Consider the following 13886-nt stretch of genomic DNA (forward strand, 5'->3'; position numbering starts at 1 on the left):
TAATGCAACTGTAGAAAGAAGACAATGACCGTCATAATTGTTTCTTGGTAGAATTAGTTTATTTGGGAATTGAATAGTTGCTCCCTGCCTGTCATTTCCTCCCTTTATTGAGAAGTTAGCTGTTATACCTTTGCTCTGTGGAAGTTTCCTGTATGCGGAACAAAATAAGAGGCATAATTAGACAAAATGACATTGTACAGTGCAACAGAGAATATCCATCTTTCAGAAACTTCAGAACTAGCATTCTCTTTTAGGCTGTTCAATGTTATCACTTGTTCTCCAGATCATAGCTGACAGACATTGCTCATATCACGGAAAGTGCCCTCATTGGCTGGCTCGCTGTCTTTGTACTACAGGATAGGGATGGATAAGAATTTTGATTCAGTTCACATTTCGAATAGAATTTATCAAATTCACAATTTCTGAAACAATATGAGAACCAAAACACAGCCATCCTTTGAAATTCGCATTTATTAGAAATTTGGGGTGCAGTTCACCAACTAAACAACATTTACAAAAAGGCTTATATGCATAAAAATGAATACATGACTGAAAATAAAATTCAAAAAGGCATGAAATGATGAGAAATGGCTTGCAAAAATGTGGACCTTTGTCAAAACTGCCTACATAAATGTGCTTATTTGAAGAAATTTGCACTAAAATGGTGGAAAATTTTCATGAGGATTTTTTTTTTAAAAAAATCAGATTGCTGCAGAAATGTAGAGAACTGAATTTAACATTGGAAAAATAAGACACAGAGAACCAAAACAGACAGATCTTTCCATCCCTACTACAGGAATAAGAATTTTATATCACATGAGAGACATCCGTTTGATATCTATGGATCTTCTCTCCCCCCCACACACTTTTATAGCAGATCTTTTAATTATTAGCATATGAATGAGTAAACCTGGTAGCAAACTCATATTTTGTAAATATGTCATAATCAAAAGGGAATATTTAAAAGTCAATATTATAATAATGAATTTAATGCCGTATTGCATATAAAATTGTGAATTTAGAACACTCTAAATTAATAGCTATTATACAAGTCATTGAATGTAACTTTTAAGTATTACACTAATGTTCCCGCTTCAAGACTCCTTTTTCCCATTGAAAACATTATGTGGTCCTCCTAGCAGTCAGAAATAAGAATGGTGTTTAGTATGCTTCTATGAATAACATTTTCTTTCTTCTGACAATCACTTTTATGTAGCTTATAAGTAGGTTTCTTTCTTCACAGGAAACACAGTAATCAAACAAGGGAAGATGTGGGGCGAAATATAAAAGCATCAGAAGTGGGTCCCAGGGTATGGTCTGAAGGCATATGAGGCCACTGTCTAGCTAAAAGTAAGCAAGTCTGGGTCTGGTCAATACCTGGATGGGAGACCTCCTGGAAACTACACATATGCTGCCTTGGGTTTCTTGATAAAATAAAGGCATGATATAAATATAGAAAAATACAAAAATCAGTGACATAACATAAACAAATGTTTTGTAAATGGGTAATCAGCTCTGTGGACACATGCTCACCCCTTCTTTTCTCTGCCTTTTAAACTATTTCCCCTTCAATTACTGCAGGGATGGGGAACCTGTGTCTCCACAGATGTTGCTAGACTCCCATTGGCCCCAGCCAACATAGTCACTGGTCAAGGATGATGGAAGTTGTAGTTGAGCAACGTTCTTAAGTACCACACTTTCCTCATCCCTGGCTTTCTGTCACTTAACCATTGCTTCATATTATATGTGCAGTGGCAGAATTATTAATTCAAACCAAGATCCCTTATAAATCAGAAATATTAAAACTGGGGTTTGAAGTGTATGTATTTCCAAAAAAAAAAACCTGACAAGGAATTGTTTGAACCAGTCAAAGTGAAACTGGTTGTACACCATGTACTCTTGTACATGGTTATCTCTGAACTGAATTTGAGTCAAACATTAGCTTAATTATATAGCCCAACCTCTGTTTTTTAAAAAAATCTCGCTGTAGATCTCATGCTTCTATTTCTATGGATCTCATCATTGTTACTTTCTGCAGAAGACACTTGCATTATTCCTCAGTTACTTTTAACATTTTCTTCTCAAGAGATTTATTTTGCAGCTGGAGTGTGTGGGATTGATTGATAGATAAATACATTTTAAATGGTTTTTGTTCAATATATACAGTATATACTCAATCTTTTAGGGTAAAACCTTCCCAAGGTGGCTTCGAGTAGTATATGAAAACATAATAACAGTAACCAGCAATAAACGTTAAAACACTCAGACCACAAATTGAGAAGCATTCAGTATCTATAGTAAGATGCATATTCAGGCAAACAATTATTATGCTCTTTTATAAAAGAGTAATGCAAACCTTAAGTGATATAAAGAACTATATAGGACAAGCTATTGATTACCTTCAAGTTATGTTCTACATGTTTTGTTACTTATATCTTTTATACAAGTACTGTTGTACTGTCATATGGATCATGTTGGAGAGGATCTCTTACCAGTGTTTTCTGTGCATTATTGCCTTGCTCAGACCCATTACTGAGAAAATCATGTTGTAATTCAAACAGCAAAGTAGTCTTAAAATTAGTTCTTTATTTTGTTTGTTCCTTGGCATTGTTGTTATCCACCATTATACATCAACTTATGTACTTTTTCTGTTGTGTCAGTTATACTTCTTACATAAGGAAGTGCCATTAGCTCTGCTGCACGCATCATCCTCTATAGAATGTGTCTCAGTGTTTCTCAGATCTTTGTATTCTTACAAGCCTTTTACAAAAGAAGCTAAGATACACTTCAAAGCAACAAAGTAGACTTAGGAATGTCAAGGAATAATGAAATATACAGCTTATTTTATTATCCGTTATCAAGAGAATTACAAAATAAATTCATACATCATAACCATATTGCTGTTCAAAAACAAAACTCTTAGTTTAGTACACATATTACTCAGTTGTGGGAATTCATTTACCTTTGCATTGATTTTTGTGTTATTATTGACACTGGACTCTTGTTTATGGTGTTATACTCTGTGGACCACATACGTTCTGCCTGTCTAGTGCTTTTGAAAGTACCTGTATCCATGAGGTACACAGAGGTAAACTCAGGTGATACAGCGTTTGGAGTGACATGAATGAGACCCCAGATTGCTGATAGGTGGCTTAAGCACAGCTCTCACTAATAGTTTGTATAAATTAGGAGACTGGTGAAATACTACAACAGGAGGCTCGTTGATGGGTCTAGCAAGATGTTCAGAGTTTGCTAGCAATGGGTAGCTCTCCCTGATTGCTAGAACATATTACATCAAACAGAACATCACATGTAACTCCTGCAATATAATTTGTTGTTGAGTGCAAAAAACTAGGATGCCATATCCAATACAAGGGAAAAACTGCAACTGACCTACGCACATACTTCAAAAACCACAAATTGGCAATCCAACAGCATTGACTAAGAGGGAGAACTTTTGGTTATACTCTTTGGACACATTGGCACCACATGGCCTTAACCTGGAGGACAGTACAAACATTACTTAGCTTCTGCAAATGAACCCCCTCTGAGCATTCTGTCCTCAAAACCCTATAACTGCCACCTTGGTAACATCATTTGTATGTTTAGCAGCTAATGAAAGTGGAAGCTGAAATGTTTTGGTAGTATAATAACAACCTCTGTTTTGTTAATCACAATTACATGTCAGTTTACAGTGTACACATACACTTTTGCATCTTACAAATAACCCTGAATTACTGCCAGGGTTCTCAAACCAACTCATACATTTGAGATATCTGCATAGCTATGGAGCATGTTAAAGCCCGGAGGTTATTTTCACTCAGTGTTCCTTTCACATATGATGTAGTCCTCATTCAGCAAGTTTAATTTGCAATTTATAGTTACTGAAAATCCTAGTTACTAAAAAGTGTTCATAACATCAAAGGAGGACAATGTGTGTCCTGGAAGATAGTTTTTAAAAATCTTTTAATAAAGAAAGAAAATAAGTCCAATGGCACAACATGAGGAAGGATGTACAATACTTATGCACCAAGGTGGTCAGCTATTTGAATGGGAAATTATGAGGGAATGAGAAAACTATACATGTGGAGCAATCACATATGTTAAGTGTATCTTTGCATCATTCACTTATACAAAGGCTTTACACTTAGATAGAATGGAGCATATTGATCCTTCCCTTTGCCCACCTTACTCACTGTGCTGCACAGCTTTTAAGGAATTTTCCCCTACCCTGTCTCCAATACTGAAAGTGAGCTGGGAAGCAAGCAAACCAAAGCTATGGAATATAGCAAGGGAAGTAAGGAAAGGGGTACAGGTTTTGTTCCCCTCCCCCTGTGCATTTCTTTTAGTGTTTAAAGAGTAGAGCCCATTCATACTTGGTGTAGCTTATTTGTACTTTTGGTTCTCTGTTAAGCACTAGCCTGACACTTTAGCAAGCTGCCTTGTTTTGCACTTAGCTAAAATTAAAAGTAACAAATTAATTATTCATTCAGAAAAACCTTCCCCTATGAAAATTATACATCTGCTTTTTGCGAATAACTGTAGCAAATGTGCTGTCATTTTTCAGTGACCAAAATATCCCTAGAAATATTGTTTTTCTCCATATATATATTTGTCTTATTGGAGTTTAGAGCTAGATACGTGAGCCTGTTTTGCTTTCTTTTAGTTTGCTCATCCTGTAGTCTAGGATGAGAGTAAGTGTTGACATCTGGTCTTTATTCAATTTGTTCTCTGTACTCCTGCTGAGGTATTCCCTCTCCCTCTAGAGAGTTTCAGTTAAGGCCATGTTTGAGAACTACTGGTATAGGGACATTGAAATGGACATGCTTGTGACTGCTATACATTAAGGTCAAAACCCTAGACATATTTACCTGGGACTAAGCCCCATTAAACTGCCAGTCAAGCAGCACATAGTATGGGCTGGTAAATCACCTTTCACAGATAATGCGTTTTTTTTAAAAAGAGTCCTAACTGTGCAGATCTCTTGTTAAAGTTGTTATGTCAGAATTTATTATACTTTTGCATGTTAAATGCTTTATATATTTTCCTCACCAGATCCACAAACATCAGACCCTCGAATCCTCAGAAAAAACTTACAGAAAGATACAAATATGTACCTTACACATAAACTGTCTTTGCATCAAAATTTGTTTCATGAATGTATTTGAACTATACTATAACTATACTGTAACTATACTATATGTATAATTCACACTAAAGTATGGTTTAGTGTGACATGCATGAGTAATAACAAGCTACAGTGAGCCTCAGCCTCGTGTGCTCCCCACTTTCCTCTCCTGCTCTCCTATTGGGTGAAGGAGTTTATTAATTATAGTATGCCATGCCAGAACTATGGTTAATGTTATATGTGTTTAGTTTCAACAACTAAGAACTCTAATAAAGGAGTATGATTAACAGATAAATGAACAACTGAGATAGAAATTGGTGTGAAATTTGAGACAAGATTAACACTATTCTTGTGGTGTTATTGGGTGAGAGAAATCAAAAACCCTCAGAACATTTGATGTAATTGAAAAATGTGTCTGTATAGCTGTTTAAAGAATTAAAATATGACTATGACTGGCCTCTTCCACTTCTGGCATTCAAAATGTCATGTTTTATGCTACTATTATGTACCTACATGATACATCCACTTCCCACTAAATTTCCTTGATAGAGACCTTGACGTAGACAATGTGAAGTTTTCATTTTCCTGTGATCTGTTTAGTAGGCTCCTTTACAGGCTCTCTTCACCTGATTTTGTTTTATAATTGCATCCTTAGGTAATCAGCTTTTTATATCCATTCTGATGACTTTATCTTCTGAAATTATTTTCCCGATTTTCTCATCGGGATCTAGTAATGATTGTTCCTGATTTATGATACCTGTCAGGAGCACTAGAGGACATGCTAGTTGTGTGGTGTATTAGTTTTAGCGGCAAAGGGATACATGCCTATGCAAGTCACTATTTGAAGTCAGATCGCTTACTAGGGTCTTTGCCCCTACACGCTTTCATGCCACCCCCACCCCCAGGCACCATCACAAACCCCAGGCAGTTGACACACAAAGCCCCCACACACCTCCAGGCAGCCCCACACACACCCCAGCAGCCCTTCCTCCAGACATCCCCAGGTACCCCACTTCCCCAGGCACCCCTAAGGCAGCGCTAATCCCCCAGGCACCCACACTCCCTCACCCGCAGCACCTCTCCAGGCAGACCTGACAACTCCCCTCACCATACCCAATTCCTGCAGGTGTTGGCTGGAATGTGCCTGTTCTTACTCCAGGCCCACTTCCCTTGCTTGTTCATGTGCCACTGCAAGCCCCCATGTTGCCAAATGGCACTGCCACACAGCGCGCCTAGGATGATGCCACTGCAGGCCCCCACTGCTGCCCCTTGAGAAATGTTGCCACTGAACAGTACACTGCAGGCTGCCTCCCTTTGATAAATGGCTCTGCCGCACAGCATGCCTAGGCCACTACCATGCCTAGGCAGCTTACCAGCCTCTCATGTGCGTCGGCACCAAAGCTGCTGCCGCCAAATATAACAATGAACCAGAATAATTAATGAAATCTATTTCAAATCTTAATTTTCTTTTAAAAAGATCCACAGTAATTAGGGCACATGTAGCAGATAATTTTTAATCCCTCTCTGAAACTGTATGTGGAAGAAAGTTGGAAAGTTAACTATTGATCATAACACTTAAGTGTTGTCTTGTTATTTCCCACCAAACATTACTTACTTTAGTACATTTGTAGATACAATAGCAAAGACTGGAAGCACTACTTAAGCCTCAACAAGGCCTATGCATCCCACTCCTCAAAGACTCCAAAAGTGTTTTGCCATACGGCATTGGGGGGGGGTGCTGCTGCCAAAGAAAATTCTAATTTAGGGAGCAATCCTAACTATGGAAACCCTGTGTAATTTATACCAGTTTGAGTTAGACCAGCATAAACTATACCAGATCCAAACCCTGTTCAGGAGTGAGGCTACTGCTGACTCAGCCGGCCGAAGTGTAACAAGGGAAACAAGCCTCTAAAATAGTTTTTGCCAGTGTAAGGTCTGCCAGGTCGCCTGGTCATGTGACTGAACTGAACAGCATGAGGATCCAGCATAAGTCATTCCCCACATGGTCACACCTCTGCCATGCCTCTCTCTGGGGCTCAGCAACACCACTGTAAGCATAGCTGTGGCTCAGCATTAGATCCAACAGATCCTAACTAGCTCATCCCATCAGATCTTGGGTTCGGCTGGCTCCATGATTGATTAATTGCTCCAGGATGTAGTCTGTATACTCTCTCCCCCCCCTTTTAAGGACATATATCTATACCAGCTGTTTTCTTTATAGTAAGTCGCAGGGCAAATGCAATATCTGATATAGTCCACATCTCACATGGAGTCTTGTTGCTGGTAAGCAGTGTCTCCTCTGGATTTATTATGGTGGATATTAGTGCCTACCTCTCATGGAGGAGGAACATTTCTTACCCCAGTCATATTCCTGCTGCATCTTCTCAGTTACTATGATAACTACAGCCTATCATTATGATGTAAAGGAGCAGTTAGAACAAATGTACTTGCCTTGTGAATATGTCTTGTATGCATGCACCAGAGCAGCAACAGATTGTGTGTGTGTGTGTGTGTGTGTTCTCACATGACTTCCATTCAGCTGATTTGTTTCAGCATACTGGGATGGAGAGGGGAAAGGGTGCGGTGGTGAGGTTGGTGTGGTCCAAACAAGCCAGCAGAGCCAATCTGGCACTTCTGCTGATGTGTTTGCACCATGCCAACTTTGACTCCGCCACACACCCCACCTTTTCCATCACATTATGCTGCAGGTCTCACACATACATGCCATCCACTACTGCAGCCCCTGAGTTTATACAACCCCCAAGTTGTATAAAATTCAAAAGGTGAACTTTACATTTCCATTAAAAGAAGCTTAATTTAAGATCTCATCCATGGTCTCCAGTTCAAGAGCTTGCCAAAATGTTGGTTCTTTCCTTTAGGTATATAGTCTTCAATTTCATATTCAGTGATATAAATATAGTTTCGTCTCTAGACCATTATTATGGTTAAATGGGCTGACCATGTGATGTGCTAAATATTAAAATAGTTTTTGCTCCTTTAATAGTAGACAGACTATGGGCCTAATCAGCCATTACTTGATCTTAGGAATCAACACAGGGACAAATATAGACCAAACCTCAAGCTTGCAGGTTCCCTTGACAGAACCTGGATGTTACATATTAAAACAAATGGGGGTCACAAGGTGATATTATTATTGTTGTTGTTTTATTATTATTACTACTATTACTATTAAAAGCATTTATATAGAACTTAAAATTTAAAAAATCTCTAAGCATTGGAAACTTAGAAGGGAAGGGCTATAGCTCAGTATTAGCTAGGTCCTAGATTCAATCCCAGATCCAATCACCAGGAAGAGCTAGAAAAGACTCTGGATGAAATCCTGGACAGCCACTTCCAATCAGTGTTGACAGTGCTAGATTTTATTATCATGGTTTTCAGATTTTTAATGTCTAATGTATTTGTATGTCTATTTTGTACGTCGCCCAGAGTGGCTGGATAACCAGCCAGATGGGCGACTAATGAATTCAATAAATAATAATAATAATACTGAGCTCAATGGATCCAATGGTTTGATTTGGCAAAAGGCAGTTTCCTGTGGACTGAGGGGGGTGGAGAAGAGGATGCCCAAGGGCTGCTCCTGATACCCCACTGGGGAGATTCCCTAGAAGCCAAGTAAGTACTTGCTGCAGTTCTTAAATGTTTGTGTACTTATGCTCTTTGTTACACGGGTCTCTGTAGTGTTCTGTATTTGTCCTGGTCTGTAGTATAATTCAGCTTAAGTCTAACAATTTTTGTATAAATACATTTAGTTCAACAGTATTATTTATTTTCACTTTTGACTTGTTTAATGGAAAATTAGGTGGATGTATAAGAACAATAGTCACATAAACTTCAGTTAGTGGCATCTAAGTGGACATGTCTAGGTTTAAAAAGTAAATAGTAAATAGTGCTTTGTTAAGGATTAGCATATATAATAATTTCAAAAATTGATTTTGGTGTGACAGCTATGTATAGATTTGCTATAATCCCTTCACTTCAGTGGGTTATAAGCAGCCTGTGTGTAATAGTACAGCTAATATGTTTGCTAGACACCTGACAACAGTGTGCCAAGTGTATTGCAAATGCATACTCAGCTTATCTTACTGACAGATCTATATATTTATTGGAAGTGTCATACCCAGAATTGGAGCTGACAAAGCTGTGTTGCAGGTTCGTTAGATCTAGGGAAGATAAAACAAGACTTATCTGCTGGCAAAACTATATTGGATAATGTAGAGGAATGAAAAGCAACGTGAAAGTATTGTATATGAATAATATTATGGGCTCCCAAAATTAATGTAAAAATTGTGTGTGCATTTGTGCACTTTCATATATAACTATTGCTTTAAGAATTTAATGTATCTATTTTGTTACTCACTGCAGTGAATATCCACACACAATCATTCAACGTATTTTAGGTAATTTGTTCCTTCCCTCTTCCTTCCCTCCTTACCCCTTGCATGCTGTGATGGTTTTTGCTGATTTGCCTTCCTCTTGCATTAGTGGACACCTCTGCTGAAACAGCCATTAAATTCCACTCTAAGTTTCTTGGCTGGCTACAATTTGAAAGCTGGAAGAACATTACTGTTCCTCTGTGTTTTTATATCACTAGAAATTATTATCAGTTGTATGTTTTTTATTTACGCATGCATTGTTAGTCTTCACCCTGTTTGTGATTCCAGCTGTAGTACATTTTCTTGTGACTCACACACAAGTTGCAAAGATCAGAAAGAATGAGAAATCTGTTTCTATTTTCATTCCAACTGGGTCTTGTAGATGGAATTTACTGTACACTTTGAAACCAGGGGAATGGGAATGGTTTCTTTTTATGTCTCTGTAGTCATGTGAGAAATGTTATGATGCTACTTAGAAATGTGCTTGCATGAAAGATGCCTTGTTTCAGTATAAAAGTGATTGTTCAGGCAAACATTGTTTTGATATATAAAAGATTAGAAATCACTAGTTCTGGGTTATGACATGTCCTTTCAACAGTCATTATCATGAATTTTTGTAAAGTTTTCAACAACACCATAGCATGTAGTAAATAAATTACACACTAAATTAAGATTTATTGTCTCTGTATATTGTTAATTGATTACTGATACTAATTTTGACACATGCATTTTATTACAAAAATATAAATGGTATTATAGAGAATGTGAGTAGTATATTCCAGATTTATAAAACTTCCTATTTCTGGAAAACAAAACAAAACAAAAACTTATTAGTGACATCTAAAGCATATACTTTAGTGATTGTTTATGATCAAAGAATCCTGGAGTTTGTAAGGCACACTCAAGCAACTTGGAGCACTGGTTGCATAGTCAATGTACTGAATTCAGATAGGACAGAGAGAGAGAGCAAAGCATCATCTGCATCTTGATGACACTTCACTCTAAATCTTCTGATGACAGCTTCCAGCGGCTTCATATGGATGTTAAATAGCATGAGGGACAAGATGGAACCCTGCAGAAAACTACAGGAGAGCTGTCATGGTGCTGAACAATAGCCTCCCATAAATACTTTCTGGAAGCAGATCTGAAGATAGGAGCTGAACCAGTGAAGCACAGTGCCTCCAACTTCTATCTCCCTGATACGCTCCAGAAGGATACTGTGGTCAACAATATTGAAAGCTGCTAAGAGATCAAGGAGGATGAGCAGGGCTGTATCCCCTTATTGTTCTCCTGACAAATGTCATCAATCAGGGCATTCAAGGTGATTTCAGTGTTCAGCGAGATCCTGATATTGATCTCACCGTGCCTCCTTCCCCAGGTAAGGCACGGAGCTGGATTGGACCCTGAACCAGGCTTAGGAAGGAAAACACATTTACACACAATAGAGCTTCGGCCAAAGGTTCCATCCGCACAAAGCAGCTCCCAGTCCAACCGGGAGACAGCAATGGTCAGATGGACAAGTTTATTTAGGAAGCACCAACATTTTATAGATCACCAGGGCACAGTAAACAGTAAACAGATGAAAGACAGAGTCATAAGCAAAGTTGTAAACAGACGTAATAAAAGAACAAAAGGTGCGTTTTCATCCTTCCTGTCTTCCTGTTCTTCTGACAGATCCTATCTAAAAGTTATCACCCCCCCTTGGAACAAACCCTTCATGACCAGTGTATTGGAAAAGAACAAACATGCTTTGTTCTTTTCAGGGTTAGATGCGTCTCTGCAGGGAACACATTCTTAGCCTTTGCCCTAGATACAGAAAGGCAATTTCAATAGTTTCTCAATGCCAGTACTTTACAAAGTATTAACATATACTTAGCTCAAGCCTGAAGGAAAGGCTAAGGAGAGATGCATTTTAGAACACTCATAAGCATACAAAGGGATAGTTTAGATCCATTTGGGGTTGCTACTTGAGGCACTCATATTTTCCATGCCAACATCAGTGCCATGGCCAGACTGGTATGAATCCAAGTAATCAGTTTCCTCCAAGAATTTCTGAAGCTGGCCTGCCTTGGACCCACCCAGTCAACCCTCTACAGCTAGCTGTAAGAAGCAAAGATGGGCAAAGGTCAAGGGGCAGGTTATCGGCCACACTTCTTCAAGTAGCTTGTCTGCACCCTTAGGCCACCGTAATTGAAACTGATCCAGTTCAAAGGGACAAAAACTATTCTGCATGCCTCCATTGGATTTGCTATAACTGTTACATCCAGCTCTGTCCTAATCTGAGAAATTTTGTTCCTAAACTACCTTGCAAAGTTGTTAAAGCAGGCATCTAAGAGTGTCAGAGCAACACACTCTTGGCCCGATGACAAAAGCCCATTCATCACTTGGAAAAGCTCTGCCAGCTGGCTACTCATGGACACATTGGTGACAGAGAAGTAAACTTTCTTCACTGCCACCACTGCCATGTGATAAGCAGAATGGTGTAGCCTCATCCATGTTCAGTCAGGTTAGGGCTGAGATTTACGCCACCTGCGCTCTAGCTGCCCATGCATGTATATGACATCACGTGGGAGTAGAGTTCCCCCTAGCAGTTGTAGGCAGAAATCACTACTCACATAAAGGTTTCTTGACACTTTCATGAGTCTAAGCGAATTTTGCCATTTCTGCCTCATCTAATCAGTTCTCGTGTGTGTTCCCTGCCTCATCTAATCAGTTCTCGTGTGTGTTCCCTGCCTCATCTCATTGTCTTAGGCTTGTTATTTCTTGTTTATATTCTCTCTCTCTCTCTGTATATTGAGAATTACCTACCCCCATCCACTGTTTGGAGTTGTTTTTTACTAAGGTTTTTTGGGGGGTTGCCCTTCATATACCCCACCCCAGTTCCTCTCATCCAGTTTCTTCACTGGTCTTTCCTCTCATTTCATTCTGAATAAAGTGAAACAAAACAAAAGCAAAAGCCCTTTTGTCTCTTCAACCTTTCTCTGCCCTTCCTGCCTTGGAGAGATCCTGTCTCTAGCTCTCTTGGACAAGTTGCCTGCTGTTTAACCTCCTCCCTGCTCAGCCACTAAGGACTATTCAGCTTTTAAAGTTTGCACTGCAAATGCTCCTATTAGCTCTGGGACAAATGCTTGCAGCCATGGGAAAGAGTAAACAAAAACCAGCCTTCCCAAGTAATGCAAGCAACTTGCTCCAGCTCCCTTCTGTGACACAAGCCACAAATATGGCCCTGTGTCAGCATCCCTAGGTGCAATGGTGGACTCCTCCAGCCCATTCATCTCCTGGTCGCTGGATACAGGAACATCTTCCCTGCCCAGAGACATGGAACTTGGGTCCTTGGGGGACTCTCTGGTTCTTACTTTATTCCATGATTGTCTTCCTAGTAGTTTAAGGAAGAGGGCTGCCAGCACCAGTGAGATGGCATTTTTTCTATGTAACCGTCCTGAGTTGCATGAAGGTAGTAGGGGGAAGGCAGACTCAGAGTCCAGTCACCGCCTAGCATGGACAGCTGAGGGCAGAGGAGGTCCTTTCTGATAAGGAGGAAGGCCAGTTTAATTTGGCTCAAATTATTGCCACAGAGTTCTCCCCAGAAGACTTCTGGGCTTTCAGAATTGTGTCAGTGTGCCTGCTTCGTGTGTGCCATCTCTGACTCCAAGGGTTCAGCAGGCACCCACCCTGCAGGAAACTCAGCCTCCGCCTGCAGATAGACTTGACTTTGCTCCTCAAGTGCTGCTGCAGTTAAAGGGAAGCTCTCCTGGCAGACCTGGCTTAAGGACCTAGCCCCTCCACATCCACTGCCTATATCTCAGCCTCCTCTAGCCCCTATGGCTCCTGCTGTTTAGCGTCACCCTTGCCCTGCTGCATGCAACAAACCTAGCCAGCTCAAACACTACAGCCAAAGGACGGGGACCCCTCTTCCCTAACCCTCACAGAGTGCCTAGCGGAAGGGCTTGTAGAAAGCAGCTCAGCAGGCCAAATAGAAACTCTCTAGGTGCTCCTGAGGACCCTAATGCTGAGCTGATTGTGTTGGATGAGGAAGAACAGAGTAGGGAATCAAGTTTGGTGTGGAAGACATCTGTTACAATCACTTGTTTCAGGATACCTACTACCTCTTCTCCTGGGTAAGGCTATAGCGATTTTGGATTTTAGTCCTCCCAAAGAGGCACCTGCTCCTGCATTCTCCAGAGTGGCAGCAGTTTGTTCAAATCCGAACCCTAAATCTAGGGTTGTGAAACATTCATGTTTATTACCTAAAATCATCAAAGCCAAATGTGACACACCTCTTCACTGTAAGAAGTCTTTCTCCATTGCCAATAAATACTATGTTTTGGAACAGCTCCTTATGGATCAATTAAAATTCCTGTTGC

General features: G+C 39.8%; 1 long non-coding RNA gene across 3 annotated transcripts in view; it reads left to right on the forward strand.

Moving 5' to 3' along the window:
- Positions 1-13886, forward strand: part of LOC133388878 (uncharacterized) — a 316785-nt gene that overhangs the window by 135790 nt on the left and 167109 nt on the right. Inside the window, exon 3 of one of the 3 annotated variants that reach the window (XR_009763965.1) lies at positions 5056-5444. The exons of the other annotated variants lie outside the window; for them this stretch is intronic. This is a non-coding gene — a long non-coding RNA (uncharacterized LOC133388878). Of the gene's footprint in view, positions 1-5055; positions 5445-13886 lie in introns of those variants that run through there. 3 annotated transcript variants of the gene reach the window in all.

Source organism: Rhineura floridana, chromosome 7 (genome assembly GCF_030035675.1).
Source record: "Rhineura floridana isolate rRhiFlo1 chromosome 7, rRhiFlo1.hap2, whole genome shotgun sequence".
NCBI classification, from domain to species: domain Eukaryota; kingdom Metazoa; phylum Chordata; class Lepidosauria; order Squamata; family Rhineuridae; genus Rhineura; species Rhineura floridana.